At 36.6% G+C, this 17,741-nt stretch overlaps 1 protein-coding gene across 3 annotated transcripts in view; it reads right to left on the bottom strand.

Annotated features, from left to right (window-relative positions):
• The window catches only part of FUT8 (fucosyltransferase 8), a 99,993-nt gene that overhangs the window by 73,916 nt on the left and 8,336 nt on the right, over nt 1-17,741 (bottom strand). Inside the window, exon 2 of one of the 3 annotated variants that reach the window (XM_085062595.1) lies at nt 4,287-4,367. The exons of 1 other annotated variant lie outside the window; for it this stretch is intronic. The gene's annotated coding sequence lies outside the window, so the exon portion shown is untranslated. The remainder of the gene's footprint in view (nt 1-4,286; nt 4,368-17,741) is intronic. One more of the 3 variants, XM_085062594.1, reaches the window with a different exon arrangement.

The following is a 17,741-nucleotide window of genomic DNA, read 5'->3' as shown; positions in this document are numbered from 1 at the left end:
TCCCCTTAAACAATTTGTCAATGCAAAAGTTTAGTTTAGTGTAACAGTCTAATCCTAGACATTTTAAAAGGTATCAACTATCAGGTATTTGAATTTTTACTTTTTAGGCACTGTAAAAATAATACTAATTTAGAGCCAAATAACATCCACCACGTTACGACATCTAGTTTTTTTCAAATTTTCAATGTTTTACTATTGGACTATAATAGTTTTTATTACCATTATAGTTTGTACTAGTGGACTATTAGAGTATTACCATTGGACTTAAACAATCCAGTGTTGGACTATTTAAGTTTAAAATCAGACACATTCAAGATAAAAAGCTACTTGGTCCATTGGAAGAAAATATTTAAGGTAAAAAAATTTTGAAGTAAAAAACACTGCAATATGCAGAAAGAGATCCTATGCTGTTTTCTCAGCATCTTTTGCAAAAAGCTGCTATCCCTATGCTGCATTCACAAAAGATACAGACAATTAAGAGGGAAAAAACAAATCAATACAAACAAACAAAATCACTAAAACAAAAAAAACAACCAAACCAAGCCACTAAACATCTAGAAACTAGACATTAAATCATAAAACATAATAAGGTTACCAAAGATTATTAAATCACTTCTCTCGTCTAACAGATCACACATGCTCTTATGTGTCTAAACTACATATTATGAACTTCCAAAGACAAACACATGCTCTTCCCAGTTTGTTGCAGTGCTTCACAAGCCTCAATTGATTAATCTCTGGTAAATTGATTAATCTCAATTGATTAATCTCGCTGGTAAAAATGTAAGCCCCTTAATCAGCCTCATATTATTTCAACCTCTCCTCATAGGTCTTGGATCAAATGTTATAATTTTCAATGCTATTTTCTTCTGGGCTCTCCAATTTGGCAAGATAATTTTGATTTGTTTGCATGTATTAAGTGCATGGTTCCAAACTGGACACAATGACCTTTTCCATCCTAGGTTGTGCAGAGAGATTTACATCAGTTTTAGAGTGTTGAATGACAGCACTTTCATTTACTCATCCTGGTGTGATGTTACATTTTAAGAACTACTTTTTGCGCATTATACCCTTGATTTAAGTTAAGGTCTCAACCCTCAATCTCCTTCTTCAGAACTCTCAGCCACTCCTTATCCTGTACTTGCCTGTTTTCTTTAATTTAAAAGCAGTATTTTAAGTTTGCCCTTAATGGCTTCAATCCCATTTTTCCCTGATCATTCTAATTTCTTGCTTCATGTTAAATTCTCCTCCAATCTTCCAACCTCTCTGCAGTATCTCAGCCTGGTATCATTTTTCACTGCAGCAAACATGTGTGTCAATAGAACCATTAGCATCCTTTCTTCTTGAAAAGAAAAACATGAAAGACTGTGGTTCGTGCTGCTGCATCAGAACTGACTTATCTAGAACACACTTTTAATAAGGAATATAGTTCAGAGAGATAGAGAAGCAATAAGCAGTCTTTCAAAGAAGAATCCAAGCTAAATGTCTACCAGGAGAGAAGAGCAGACTGAAGCCAAATGTTAGAACAAAAAACAGACCTTGCTGATTGTCAGGCAAAGGGAAGGTAGCAAGCAAGATCATAGATACTCCAGAACCACAGAGGGACAGTACTGATAAAATGGCAGCACTAAATCAGCAACATACCCTTCTGAAAAGGTATTTTCCATCAGGAATCATAAGCTGATCTATTTAGATATGCAGAAAGAGAGAGTATCTATCCGAGACTTTAGGTGCCCTTACAATAAATAAAACTCAAGATAAACTAATCTCTGGAAAAGGCCTGTATATCTTGAAAAGCCTATCACAGATTAATCTAATTTATGGAATATCCACAAAAGGATAAGAAAGTGTTTTAGAATGCAATAAAAAAATGTTGATTTGATCTTTCTTTTTTAACATACTACAGAACGGTAGTTCATAAATGGAATGGATTAGACTAAGTGTGAAAAATAATTTGGGAAAAAAAAGGGGAAGACTACCATGGAAACATTTTTATATGTGAAAAGAATCAGGAAAAAAATATTTAATGAGTATATGGATGAAATACAGTTTTCTTAAGTCAGACTGCGATAACAGATGATAATTCCAAATGCAGCTTGTTACAAAATCTGGAAGCAGGAATCCAACACAATCCATAGACTGCATGATCAAGTAATATGGCAAAGATATCACCATCCCTCTAGTGCTCATTTACTTGTCTCAACCCACCAGCCCTACCTGGATCTTACCTAGACATGAAGCTCAAATCAGCTTTCTTCCACTGCTCAATCTCCCTCAATAGTTGAGCAATGCATGTACCAAACCACAGGCTTAACTACTGCTCCAGGCACTGCAGTTTACAGACCTGCACAAATCCTTTTAATTACCCTCCCACACAATCTAAACAGAAAAGGCAAGGAGATATTTCATGCAGCTCTCAACCACTGTGTGTGGTTCTTGCTGAAGGAAGGAACGCATCTCTGCTGAAGACAGCCACACATCACCACAGCTTCCGGACAGACCGAGTTAGTGTCAACTCAGAGCAACAGGAAGTGTAAAACTGAGTGGTTACACATGCACGCATGCAGTCTCTCACAAAGAAACATATTTTAACTTATAAAACTGGAAATCAAGATACAAATTGTTGTACTACATAACATTGTGTACAAGAGACCAGCCACCTCAGACTGGAAGTGAGGTTTTGAGAAGTCATGAAAGTTCTTCTAGCTTTCATTTATGTTCGGAGTCTGGAGCACACAAATACTACACATGGAGCTGCAGAGTAGGAGGATGGAGTGAGGGAAAGACTATCACAGATTTCCTAGTTATCTGCTAAGACTTTTTCCCTCTGAATCATTGTTTCTACTCCATATCAATAAACCATTCCCACATACTGCAATGGCTGGGAGGGATTTGGCAAGATTAGCCAATTGTACTCTAAAGCATTCACAGAAGCCTGTTCCTCTCTAAAGTCAAATCATTTATTCCCAGCCTAGCAGCTTTAAGAGAGCGTTACCAAACAAACTGTTGGAAAAATCCACTCACTGGCAACTGCCTAAAGGGACAGGTTACACTCCCACAGTATCTGCTCCTGCCTGCAGAGCCTCACAGCTTCTTTTGTACCACTTGGACATTTCTTCGGACAGCTGTCTGAGCTGATCCAACCCAATAGCCAAGAAACAAAATTAGCAATCTTTTCTCTGGGTTTGTGAGGTAAATCAGTTAACCAGTTTCAGCAGGAGTCTGATAGGGAAGAAAGCTAGGTTCAGGAAATGGAAACTAGTCTTTACAGCAACAGGAAGCAATTACAACAACTAACACAGTTTCAAGGCACCGACCTGGACACTGGATGCTTGGAAAGCTATCACCATATTCTTTGTTCTGTCCTAGCCAGAAGGTCCCTAAAACATTATTTGAAATCCCACTTTCTTTTTTTTCTTTTTTAATTTAATAAACCATTCATTAAACTCTTACAGTAACACAGTACTTCTAGAGTTATAAGTGCACAAGTAAATCAAAATAATTGAGAGCACTTTAGATGTCGCCAGCTTGACAACCAGCAGTGAAATTGGGTGAACTGTAAAAGCATCTAATCTTCAAGAAACTTGCTTGAACTCTTAGTCTAATTTGTTCAATTGTAAAAGCTTAAGAAATTTTCACAACTTTCTTATCATAATTAAGAATACTGATCATAACAGTCTTTTCTACAGTTGCATCAAAAAAAGAATAATGTCATAATATGCTTGGCTTCCAAGTTCATAACTGAATTCATGTCTCAGTGAAGTTCATTCTTCAAGCAACTTCTCAAAATGAAGAGAGTTACCTTTCTGCTAAGGTTTATTTAAATAAAAAAATGTGTCCTTAAACATGAGTATTATGGTACTTGCACACACCTTCAAAAGCATAAAAATCTGAAGCATTAGCTAGCACTGGATCTGGGATATCCCAGAGCACACAATACTTTCCACCCACAACAGCTTAGTTGCTTATAACTCACAAAAGCCTTCATGGAGTAGGGCCTGCGAAATACAGAATTTTGTATGTGAGACTGAAGATACTTAACAAATCCACCAAAGAATTTCTCTTTTTAGAGATGAGAGGCAAAGAGAAGGGAGAGAAATAGGTGTAAGGAAAAATGGAAGGTGAAACGGGTGTCTGATTGACCCAATTTTGTCAGCGGTCTGACACGAAAGTGAAGGACCTGACCTCTCTTTTCAAAGTTTCATTTTTTCAGCTGACAAAGACTTATCAACAGAAGAGCAGTTTTCAGTTGTGGAGGCAACATCAAAAAAACAAGAAGTACTTACTTACAAGCAATAATTATTGTTCAAATTAATACTTTTCGGGATTCTTCTTCCTCACTTTCATTTTGAAGCATAGGTAATTCTCTGAAAGTAGAAGAGGAAAATGATCATTAGTTTTTATCACAGAATCATTTAGGTTAGAAAAGACCTTTAATATCATCAAGTCCAGCCGCAAACCTTCTGCTGCCAAGCTCACCACTAAACCATGTCCTTAAAAGCCACATCTACACATCTTTTGAATTCACCCAGGGATGGAGGCTCAACAACTTCCCTGGGCAGCCTGCTACAGTGCTTGACAACTCTTTGAGTGCAGAAACAATAGTTTTCAACAAATTCTTGCTTTGGGGTTCTCAAGGCATGGAGTTACTACATCATTTCCTAACAGTTGTCTCCCTAAGCTGGAATGGCAGCACACTACTGAACTAAACGTTGATTCCTGGCCATTTAACAGAAAAGCAATCAAAAGCTGCACTATCAGACTCCAAACATCAATAAATTGGTTGTTGAAAAAGCTTATTTGTGAACCTAACTTCAAGGAAAGGAATGAAAGGAGGAAAAAAAACCAAACAGGAAACCAATTAAAGCAACAATAGTAGCAGGAATAGGAATGAAGGAAAAAAATTATAAATGCTTCAGATAACTTATTTTTACTGCAATTAGAATTCTGCTAAATTAGTCTTATTTTTGAATGAAAATTAAGTGATTTTCTATTTCAAAGAGAAGCTTCAGCAGCCGTACTGTTAAATGAACAAGGTGAACTGGCAACTCTAAAGCTCTCAAAAGCAGTAACAGTGATAAAATCTGAATTCTGTGTTTTCCTATTCATGTAATAAATTATTTAAAGTAATCAGCACCTACAAAGTCAGAACCCATGAACTTCCATAAGTGGAACGCCTGGGGGAAACAAGGAGATAGCCCATTTTCACTTCTACTCAAGATTGATAGTTTGGGTATACTTTGGCTAAAGCAGCACTAAATGAAAAGGTTATAGCTTTTGCTGTGATAAAGTATCTCAGACATTCCAACAAAAAAATACAACCATGTTAGTCCATGTATAAAAAGTAAACTCAGGGTTTTACTTTTCTAGAAAATATAAACTAGTTATTTTATTGTAGCTCTTATCAAATCAGTTACACTACCTGCTTCACAAAAACAGAGAGGTGAAACTTTCAGCTGAAGGTGACTCAAGAAGCCAAGCAGAACAAAATACAGAGCCCTGTTCCAAGAGGTAGCCCTACAGGGAACCCATCAGAGCATGGCCTAGAATGATGGTTACTCTTACTTTTGTGAAAGGCATTATGGTGTATCTTCTTACTCATATTTCACTTCATATTTGTAACCTCATTAACAAGTAGAAGGTAGTATATTATGTGAGCCATATGTATGGAAAAATATATTTAGACAGATTGGCTCATGGTAAACAGGAAGTGGAAACATTTACATTTCATATAAGGAAAATAACTATGACTAAATTTACAAGTTGATTTATTTATAAGCAATAGAATTGCAAGCAGTACCAAAAGGCCTTCTAGTCCTACCAGGCTGGGCAAATCCCCATGCCCTACAGAAAGATACCCAAAGTTTTAAACTGGGGTAACATAAGATATAAAGAAACACAGAATAATAAAAAAGAAAGCATAACTATCTGGGTCTTCGTTTCCCCACTAATATACCATTGGAGTAAAGTATCTATTTAATACTTGTTAACGAAGCAGAGAAGAACAGAGAAGAAAAAACCCAAAAAGTTTCAATGTAGTTTATACTACTGCTCCAGGAAAATTGTCCATATACTGTCAACAATGAATTGAAAAAGTAAATAAATAAATAAATAAAACAGTGAAATACGTGGAGTTGATTTGACACAAAACAATCTGACCTAGCCTGGACAAGATACTTGTAGCTTAACAGATTCTGTCAGTATGACAATGAAATTTTAATCTCAGTTACAAGTATTGTTTTGCAACCAACTATGAACTGATTTTAGAATATTTTCTTGTAGCCCATAGTCTGCTCAGAGTAACTCACAAAGAAGTAACAAATACTGTACTGAAATCCAGATGCAGGAAAACAGCAAATTTTCTTGTCAATCCACATATCTATTACTAAGAGGAAAGAAATAAAGCTCTTTGGGGTTTCCCCCACAGTTCCATAGACAGTCACTTCACATACATTGTGATTATTTAAAACAGTCAGCCTACTCTGAGACATTCAAAACTACCACACATTTTACAATTTTCCAGCCTAATATTGCTAATAGATCTATGAAAATGGAGTTCTATTTATAACGTAAGAAGTAAAACTGTTTTTAAAAACCCTGGCATTTGTTGTTCAATCACCTCAACAGTATTTACAAATATCACTAATTAGACAGTGGTCCCTTCCAAATAAATCTGCCCCTCTTGTAGAGATGTTTTTGGAAATCAAGGTCATGAAATAATCTTGCAGATAGGAAATTTTACTTATATAACCAATTCTGAAATTCTGACTTTATATTGCTGGATGTACCTGGACTAGTCACTACAATTTTTTTTTCTTTTTTTTTTTTTTCAGAAAACATCATATATATCCTTATAAAGGGGCTCAATACCACCTGCAGTGCTTAATTCAGTCTCCTGCATTACAAGACCCCAACCAAAAGTGAATCCAAAAAATTTCATCAATATTTTTTATGTACTTTAAGTTGAACTTTAAAAAGACACAACACTTAAATGCACAAGAGCAAGATAATAGAGTTCAAGGATGCCACACTTTAAGCGCCTGCAACTACAGAAGTATTAGGTGAAAATACCTACATCACATAGGAATACTGAGGGTTGCAGGAAGGAGGAACAAAAAAGGAAGCAACTCTCCCCTCCCTTCTCCATTTGACTGGGGCAAACTGATTTAACTTTGAACACAGACTACTGTGTTCATATACTCATATGCCAGGCCAGAACTACTTTACCAATACCACAGGAAGAATCACACACATCCCTCAAAATCCCACCTTTAGTGCAGATTGTCTCTGCTTCAGAAGATAAACTATGCACCACGGAAGGAAAAAATAAAAACAAACATTCCCTTTGGATATGTACAGGATACCAGTGGTAGCTCTGAGTGAGGAATGGAATTTGTAAAACTGAAAACTTTATGACAAATAACAATCAAATATTTTGCCTGCTCTACCCTCTTTCTCAGAGATGTTTGTTATTCTTGTACGAAGAAATCTCAAATGTTCATTTTTAATTTCTGAGTGCAGGATCAACCTTACCATCTTACACAGTATTCTTACCTAAATATATAAAACAACATCTGAAACCACTGAGTTTCTTTCTCCCCATTACTGAGACTAGACCTCATCCTCTGATTTTCAAACAAGATTTTTTCTTAAATTTATGCCTCAGATATATTTATTTTCAGATGTCTCTCTCTCGTATATGCCCTCACGCCCAACAGAGACTACTGTTATTCCTTCCTAGGTCTTACTTGCCAAATTCTTTCTTTCTTTCTCCTTTAAGAAGGCAAGTTCAGCTTAATCACACTAACAGTTCTTTCTCATCCAAATGACTTGCTCATTTCTGAGTGTGACTGATCAGAGCTAATGCCAATCTAAATGTAAATCAAGGAATGCTTTATTGGCTGGTCCTAACGATCTGTTTTTAAAAGCTAGAAACCAGTTGGTGTGGTTCAGAATCACATTTCTCTCCAGAAGTCACACCATCTGAGAAGGAAGCAGACCAGGAGTTGGGTTGTACAACAGCAATTTACCTCTGATCAGCAGTCCAGTTATATCAGGAGTTCTCATCAGTGCTCAAGTATGTGAATATGCAATCTTTTTTCTTTTTGTTTTCATTAAACATCTTCTATTACTCCAAACATATAAATCTACTACTAGAGGGGATAATCCTACCTTCTCTAGTACAAACAATTTCTGAAGCCCACAGACCAGCTTTTTAGTAAAGTCACCTGCATATTCCACTGCCAGCTCTACAGTTTCAAGCAGCTGGCAGAGAAGTGACTGAACCTATGTTAGGGAGAACACTGCATGAAAAGAATACATTTCATGCAAGAAAACCACTAAAACAAACAACAAAACAGTAAATTGGTAAAGGGAAAGATATGAAAAATTATTCCTCCTGTAAGCCCAAGCGAGGCTCAGAACATTACTTTTCCAGTTTTAAGAGACAATGTATGTTTCTAAAAGAGAAGTAATTTCACTGAAAATCTGAACTTAGTTTCTCCTACATCCATCAATCCATCTGTCTGGTAGCACTGTTAGTTGCTGGCACTAAGCAAATATCCTTAAGCAAATATGGAAAGAAAGAATGCCCCACAGAAACAGAAGGAAAGCTAATAATTTTATATATATATATATATATATATATATATATATATAAATGCATATAGGATTTTCTATATATAATGGTCTGGGGTTTGGTTCTGTTGAGGTTTTTTTTCACATTCCTTACTGCAAAGAGCTAAGAAAGTTGGCATTTGCAAGGTACAAAGCCAAATCATCAAACTTCTACTGCACAGAGAAGCTCATTTCCAGGAATTATCTGTTTTGCAGAGAAGTGCACAGGGTTCTTTCTGCAGTTCAATTTTGTAGAGGAGGTTCTCCTTCAAACAAGGTTTGATTACCACTGCTTTGAGAAGGACATACAGTTGTTCAGTGAAATTCCACTTTCAATCACGCAAGATCTGGGAGCATTATTCCTCAATATTTCTCAATATAATCATAAACTATTTCCTCACACTGTTCTTTGTCACACAGTACTTTGCCACTTTGACCTTGTTTTAAGAGTACACCGTTTTTAACAACAGAAATAACAATTAGGAACAAAATAGAGTATCACTAAGTGCTTATCCTTTACAGAAGAAAATATAAAATCGTTGCTTTAAGGTATGAAGTCCCTTCATGATATTGAAACTTTCACACATAATGGTTTCTCAAGGCACAAACTCAGAACACTCTAGAAAACTGATGCAATACACAGAACAGCACACAGCATGCTGACTTCTTTCCTGGACATATTAAAGAGCCAAATAAACAATTAAGTTATAAAATAACATCCCAACTATAAACACATTTTTAACCTATCCACTTGCCAGGAGGTAGGTGACTCAGAAGGTAATAAACCTTTGTGGCACTGCACAGTTCTCAACTTCTTTCCTGCTCCTCTCCTTCAAGACACACTGACTGGCCCAACCACTTGACTCATTTTTCCCTTTCATTTATGTGGCCCTAGCTGACACATCCTGTTATTCCTAGAAGACACATCACTGTTGTTCAGTGTCTGCAGCCCTACATTTTTCACTTTACAAAGTTTTACGTATGCTAGAATGACACTGCTAATACATTACGTTATTGAATGTGCAGTGCAAATTTGGGGAAAATTTGGAAAAACACTTCAAGCACCGGACCTCTTTTAGTTCTCTCAAATCCCGGAAAACATATGCTTCTTTTCCCCAGAGTTCCACTTTTTCTCAGCCATGTGAAGTGCCATCTGTGCTTCCCAGCCTGGCAGGCTAAAACTTTGCTGTCATTCAAATCACCAGTGAGCAAATAAAAGGCAAAGACTGTCCTCTTTAATAAAATAACAAGACTTACAAATGGCAACCTCAATCACAGCTCCAAAGTAATGAGTGGCAAGCATGGGCAGTTAAAGGGTCACAGGGAGGAGAAGGTGGCAAACACTAGAATATCTTCAGAGGTTTCTTGTAAGCTTCTGCTTCTCAGTAAACTACCATAAGAACTATGGGGATAAAAACCAGGGTAGCTGGAAATCTCAGAAAGTAAACAAAAATATAACTCAACTGACACAACACATTTAGTGGGATACTCCATCCTCTTAGAGGGCATACATGGTCTCAGGGAGGATATATACTTAGGGTGGAGCAGGAAATCTTGTCTTGAATATCTTAAGATTATTATACGTGTTCTGAAATACAAAATGCAACAGAAGTCAAACACTCCACATAACATCAGAATGAGGAAGTTACAGTGAGCAGGAGAATGAAGACCTTCCATAAACTACCAAACCAGAACATTTAAGTGGATGACAGAGTTGGAGGGACTGCCGAGATTGTTTATTTCTTTTTTGGTTTTTGTTGTTGTTTTTTGGAATGGGGTATTTTTATTCTACACAGCTAGCAGAATAATTCAAAGTACAAGATTTAATATAAATGATTCACAGAGTAGGCCTTTTAGGAAGCAGATCACAAATAAAACTGAGTTAACTTCTAGTTGGTAACTGGCTTGACTATTTCCTTTACAAAAGTTAACCTTAAAGGTTACATCAATATATTAATGACTAAAACTTTCCCAGACACTGAAATGCAAATCATCATTTCAGAGCAAGTCCTGAAATACTTTTGATAGAGGCCAACTGCACTCTTCCAACCTCTGAGAACAATCTGAGGGTTATCACATGGCTGGGAACACTTCCAAACAGTACTGCGCACAGAGCTACCTGCTTTAAGGCTGAAGGATTAACAGAAAGGACAAATCTCAATCTGTGCCAGCTGTCCTCAGTAACAGACAATGGTCCACTTTATTAGTGATGATGCAATCAAAAGGGATTTGAAATCAAACCAGCTTAAGGAAACTAAAATTAAGTGCAGATAAAGTCTGGGGAAGTACACTAAAAAAAAAAAAAAAAAAGAGGAGAAAGTGGTAACCATCTTTAGAAATTTAACCAGAATAATGAGAAAATTTAAGGAAAAGAAAATCACACGGATAGAAAACTCTCTGTAGACACAGGCTAATGAATGAAAAGACGGAAAGAACTTGTCAGGAAAGCCCAATTAAGAATGCTGTTAAGTGAGAATGCAGTCAACATGAAGAAGTAACAATCTACAAGCTGAAATGCTGGCAAAACCCGTTCCTTTAAAATAAGGTCAAGAAACAAGATTAAAAAAAAAACAAACCTGGCTTTGAATTTGTGGAAGGAAATTGTTTGTGCGGTACAGCCTCATGATTATTTGTTACCACTAGCAGTAATTAGTTCAAAAGAGAAAGTCTATCCTACCAAAAGACAAGGCTACGAACAATGCTTGACAGTCCCAGGAAAGAAATATCAGCAAGCTTCATAGAAGAAGAAAGACAGTACCATACATGTCACTGAAAAACAACTGTGATGTTGAAAACACAACACAAAGGAACATGGCTGTAAGACAATAAAAAGAAATCTTATTTGTTTCTAGCTCATATTTACATTTAAAACAAAGCTAGAAAGCCTCGCTAATAATTTCCAAGCGTCATTTCCTAAACTGTGGGATTTAATTCATCTTATCAAAGTTCTGTCATAAAGCAGGCAAAGCTTTTTAAAAGTTAAAAATTATACACCTTACTAGCTACTGCAAATAGCAGCCACTCCTACAAATACCATTACTCAAGTCTTTTACAGTCAGAAAAATTTATATTGAAAGAGATGTGAACACACAAGAGAATTACCAACACCAACAGAATTATTAAAAATCCTCTAGTAAATCCTCTTTAGGAAATTAAAAGAAAGAAACCATATTTTCTATTGTGCCCTAGATGCCTCACCCTTTTCCTTCTTTTTTTCCTTCCTTCTTAAAAAGGTAATTTTTAAAAATGTACTCACAGTGAGCACATGGTTTGATTTTTCTTTGGAAATTATACTAGGAATTCATACATAATTTCACCTTTCCTTTTAAGCTTTTCAAACAAGAAGCAAATAAAAATCATAGCACTTTATTCCAAAGTCTATCATCAATCAGCTTGAGTGACTCTGCTTTTATTAACTGACTGGTCAAGTAGCAGCACATTAACAAGATTGTGGTCAACCTCACTGCTGTGACTCAGAACCACACCAGCAGCTGTGCAGATTTCAAAGATAGTATCAATTCTGTACTGCTGCCATTGCTCCTCTGTGGGAAGGCTAAGAACAGATGAAAGCAGTGTTCAGCAACAAGGAAGCTGAGGAAAAAAAAGGAAGACATAACACTGCTTCCCTTGAGAAGAGAGCAGTGCAGCTTCATGTCTATCACACATGGTAAATGTTCATGTTTATCAGACAGGTTAATCAAAGGAAGATCTTCAAACAAATGTCAAGAAGACTATCAAATCTGAGATCCTGACAATTAAGATCAAAGAAATGGTCAGGCATTTTCAATAACAAAATCTGAAAGACCTTCCTGCAATGTCTGTTAGGTGCCTGATCGTGAAGGAAACTGAAAATCTGTATTAAATACAATTCCATCTGTATGAATATGTTACAGAAAATCCATGCAATTTATATCATTCAGTGCAACAGAAATGCCTTTGAATATATTCCTTGATACTACACACCAAGTTTTATAGAGCCCAAATGTTAGGAAAAAAACATGCATTAATACTAGAGTATATTTCATTTCAGAGAGGTTACAAGTCTTTTAAGTTGCTTGTATTTGAAAAATTTTTGACATCTTTTCCTTGAGCAGGCTTCACCACAAACAGACTAAAACAGTGTGATATTAAGAGACTATTCCTTCAATGTACGCTTCAAGGTTCCTCTTGAAGTGTTGTTATTTTCCTGTCTCTCACTTTTACTATCCGTTAGCCAATCTTGTGTTACTTTCCTACTCCTCTCATGCTTAATTTATGCAGGAAAGTTTTAGAAAATTATACCTATGTCCTTCCTACTTAGGAATAAAGAGCAAATATACTTTTTAAAAGTTACGTGTTGATTTTAATCAAGTCGGATTTTATCTTTTTCTCTCCTTCAGTTTGTAACGTATGAAGGACATCAGACAGACACTGCAATGAATTTACCATGGGTTAAAGGCTCCACAAAAATGTGCTTCACTCATTACCAATGCAAGTATATATATTGGCAGTAAATCAGGTTTCCCTACACTGCCCAGTGACTTTGGTACAAGCTACCCTACATGACCAGTATCAACTATAATCTAGTATAATTATATAGTTTTGTATGTACATGTGTGCATAAAATATGGCTATGTTAAATCTATACTATACATATAACCTAGTTTTCAAACAGCACAGAATTTAGCAAAGAAATTTAAAAATTGTACCAAGCATCACTTCTGTTTTCCTTTATAATAGCAGCTTCATTTAACCACAGATCATCCTTTCTCATCAGTTAAGAGATGCTGACAGACAGCAAGCAAAGAAAACAAGGGAGTACTCAAACACTAAGAGGTACAGAATCATGAAAATGGGTTTTCTGCTAAATACTGATCCAAGGAATAGGACAGTAGGAAAGGAAAAGGTAGTATATGGAAGAACTCAGGGAAGCATGAGAGAAAAGACATTGAAACAATGTTTAAAAATTGTATGTAATCTTGAGCCTGATACAAAAGCAAAATTTGTAGCAGCTTTCACTGTACACTTAGCTTTACAGAGATACAGTTTGACATCAGTGCTGTCCATCATTGAACCCATTAGAGAGCCTACTGGATAAAGAAGGACAAACTTATCACTACACTTCATATATTTCCATCAGGAAACAGTAAGTCTAAAGCTGAACAAGTGCAAAATAAAAGAACAGATGAGAGAGAAAATGTTTTGTTTAAGCTCAAAATGCACCCTCAAGAATTAATGATTCTGCCTTCCAAATATCTTTTCTCTACACACTACATGTGCTGTCACCAATTACACATATGCAATTAGCGCAGTTAAGGAAAGACAGACACCTGTAATAGTACAAGTGTCATTAGAAATCAGTTCAAATGACAATATTCCATTTTGGTTTACCATTGATTATTTAAATACTGTCACACTCTATCTTTTTATGTTAGTACATACTAACTGCAAACCTGGGACTTTCCTTCAAAACAACAGTAAATCTTCACATAGCATATCCAAACACAGCTGAAGAATTCTCAGATGGGAATCCACAGTTCACAGCACTTTTTTATCTACAATCACATTTGACCTAAGAATTTTTTTTAAAAGCCATAATCAAAGGGCCCTGAGCTCTAGATACATTTCAACACCAGCTGATGAGAGTTAATAAAACACCATATTCATAAAATACTTTCAAGCAACAACCAAGAAAAGAACTGTCCAAAGGAGCACTCCAAATGCTTGCACTTCACAGCACTTACGATTTCAAAAAGAACAGTTCCAACTATGAACTTCTATGATAATATATGTCTAAACCAGACAAACAAATAATCAATTTCATTGTGTTTGCTTCTGCCAGGGAAGTAAGAAGTTTAAGTTAAATATTGCCCAACTGGAGAAGACTTCCAAGAGTAAAGCCACTAAGAAAAGGTTATCTGTCTAAAGATTCCCTATTTGCTCATGACTTCAAGGAGCTCTTGCAAAACAGAATAGGACAGAGAACATTAAGTACACAAGAAGTTCTTTACTGTCCTAGAAGTGAGATCACAGCATACCCCTTTAAGAAACAAAAAACTGGCTAAGTATGTTTGACTTGCAGTTGCCACTGACTTACACTAATATTTACAAACTTCTTAGCATGAAACAATTTTCATGAACACCCACGATGCACCTTTGCTGTCTAGCACAGTATGACCATATTGCAGCATTTCACATCAGTGTCATGAGGAAAAATATTTAAATGAAAATTTAATGACTGTGAAAAAGTGTTTATGTGCTTGTATTAGCTATATAAACAGGAAGGAAGTCAAAAGGTCTGATTCAGAGTAAAAGCTGCTCAGAATCTGCATGCACCTTCAAGACAGCACTCTGAAATAAACAAGATACTATTCTCCTTACTATTCTTCCCACTTATTTTCAGACAAAACCATGTAATTGGTACTCTAACATTTCTGATGAGACACTAAACCATTACCTCCATTTACTAGTTCAGATTTTTTAAAACATAAAAAACTAGTTATATAAATCTATAAAAGCAAAAGGCCAAGATTAACCATTCAATTTCCAAAACAATCTATAGCAAAACACCTCTCCTGTGAGGAAAGGCTGATAGAATTGGGTTTGTTCAGCCTGACAAAAAGAAGGCTTTAAGGTAACCTAATTGCTACCTTCTAGTACCCGAAGGGAGCATGCAAGAAAGATGGAGAGAGACTTTTGACCAAGAGCAGAACAAGGGGGGATAGCTTCAAACTGAGAGTAGATCTAGACCAGATATTAGGAAGTTTTTACTGTGACAATGATGATGTACTGGAACAGGTTGCCCAGAGAGGTTGTGGATGCCCCATCCCTGGAGGCATTCAAGGCCAGGCTGGAGGGAGCTCTGAGCAACCTGGTCTAGTGAAAGGTGTCCCTGTCCATGGCGGGGGGGGTGGAACTGAAAGATCTTTAAGGTCTCTTCCTACACAAACTATTCTATGACTCCATGACATTCAGGATATCATACCAATGCCTTAAGCAGCATGGCATGACTTGAAAAAACCTGAAATTCTGTACTATATTGTACCACAATCAATTTTATGCTCATCTTCCAAATCGCTCCTCTAAGAAAACAGCTCTCCACTGGAGAAAGCAGGATATTATTTAAGCAAGAGTAAATCTGGAATAGACAGGCCAAAGCACTACACAAGGGATCCCCAAAGCTAACACATTTTAAAAAAAAAACAAACAAACCAATTGAAGATCAGATGGGATGGGAGGGGAAGGAGGGAATACACGTCAATCATCAAAAACTGCAGATAAAAAGAACTTAATCTTTTGCTAATGACAACTGATGTCAACTTGACATAAAAAGTTGGATAAAAGGGTATTTTAACCACAGGTGAAACCTCTAACTGTGAACAAACCAACACAGGGGACATGCATGCAGCTAATCAATCCACTTAGCATGCATACAAATGTGACAGTTTCCCTTCTATTCTTGCGAAGAATGAGCAAGCTCACCCCAAAGAGCCACAGCATTCAAAAATATAAAAATACAGCTGGTCACAAAATTGTGACAGTCTCTGCAAAGCAGGGACAGCAGGATCTGCTGCAGGACTTCAGGAGACAGTGGATTTGGAAGTAAGCAAAAATCAATGCTCTGTAAAACAGTATTTCACACTCATTCTTTGGAAAGTCTAGGATCAAAACATCTCTGGTGAAGAGATACCAGCATATCCTGTTACATGTCAACACATGGTTTTATGACCTTACTGTCAGATTTCTGTACTTGGGATATTTCCTATTCTTGTCCCAATAGCTTGAAGTAACTAGGCATGTCTTCAGCATGTCTAAGGATAAACTGCAAGTGGTTTTGTGCACACATACAGAAGGGTCTTAGGAACAAGCAAGTGAATACAGACCACGTTCTCTCAGCTCTTCTGTAGACACAGAATCTGCAGAATTATTATCTATGCATGACACTGCAGTATGTTCTACAGGAAAATCAAACAAGCATTTTAAATTTTGCTGATCTCTCTGTATCTCATATGTATGCCTGACTCCTTCAGAGACCAACACTTCTTTGCTGTAGTTATACTGAATCCCTCATCCTGTAAGAGCACTATCCATTGTAATTAAGTGAAGAAGGATAAAAGGGCTTTCTCACATGTATTACAAGGATCCTGCTGCCACTGAAGAAAAAAAAAGCTACTTCAGAAAAAAACAACAACTTGCTAGGGAACATCCCCTGTCCCCTAGGAAGAACCCAAAGCATATATCTGCAGAATTTGAAAATGTTGTCATAGGGTATAATGTAAGCTGCCATATTACCAAAATCACCATCCATCTTTACAGCCTGGCAGAGCAAACTTCAGAGTATTGATAATCTGTCCAGCACCACCTCACTGAAGTTGAAAGACAGAAACAGTTGCAAAGAGAATGCCTAGCAGTTCAATCCAAAATCCAGACTGCTGAGTAGGCATCTGCAATGAAGAATAACTCAAGGAGAACATCTTTCAATGCCACTGAATGCCTTCAGTGGGCCACATGAGGAAAAAGGTGTAATTCACACTGTCCTAGCTGCTGTAAGTTAAAAACACCCCAAGCAACAGACAGATCAAAAAGTCGGATGCTGTACTGTTAAAAAACAAATCCCAAGATAACTGTGAAACAGATTTAGTTATTGAACAGAAATGTGAAGACATGCATCAAGAAGACTGTAAACTGTGAATAAGTCATTCTAAACCCCAGACTACAGAAAAAGGAAGGGCAGAGACTATCTAAGCATGCTAAGACGCAGCACAATACCACAAAAGTGTTTCAATGAAACCCTCAAAAGTAATGAAAACAATTTATGCGTCGTTTCTATTTTTTCTCCTGTGAATTCAAATTTTGCCCTAAATAAGGAACAAATGCTATGGGGGATGGGGGGAGAGAGTGCCCATCAACACATTATATTCACATTAGATGAGTGTATCCTTGAGAGGAAATAGGTTTTGCTGTTGCAGTGTGAGCACTGATTGTCAGAGGAAATTGTTTAGCAAATACCCAAAAAGAGACAAAATGTCAGCTAAGTACAGCATATCAGAAACCTGTGTACATATTTCAGATATACTATGTATTTTATCATCATAAATAGAGGCACAGAGCTAAAGACAAAGGTTCCAGCAATCTGAAAGGTCACA

Source organism: Lichenostomus cassidix, chromosome 5 (genome assembly GCF_008360975.1).
Source record: "Lichenostomus cassidix isolate B80296 chromosome 5, HeHo_3.0, whole genome shotgun sequence".
NCBI lineage: Eukaryota > Metazoa > Chordata > Aves > Passeriformes > Meliphagidae > Lichenostomus > Lichenostomus cassidix.
The sequence above is the reverse complement of the archived record's forward strand: the minus strand, read 5'-3'. Positions and strand labels throughout refer to the sequence as shown.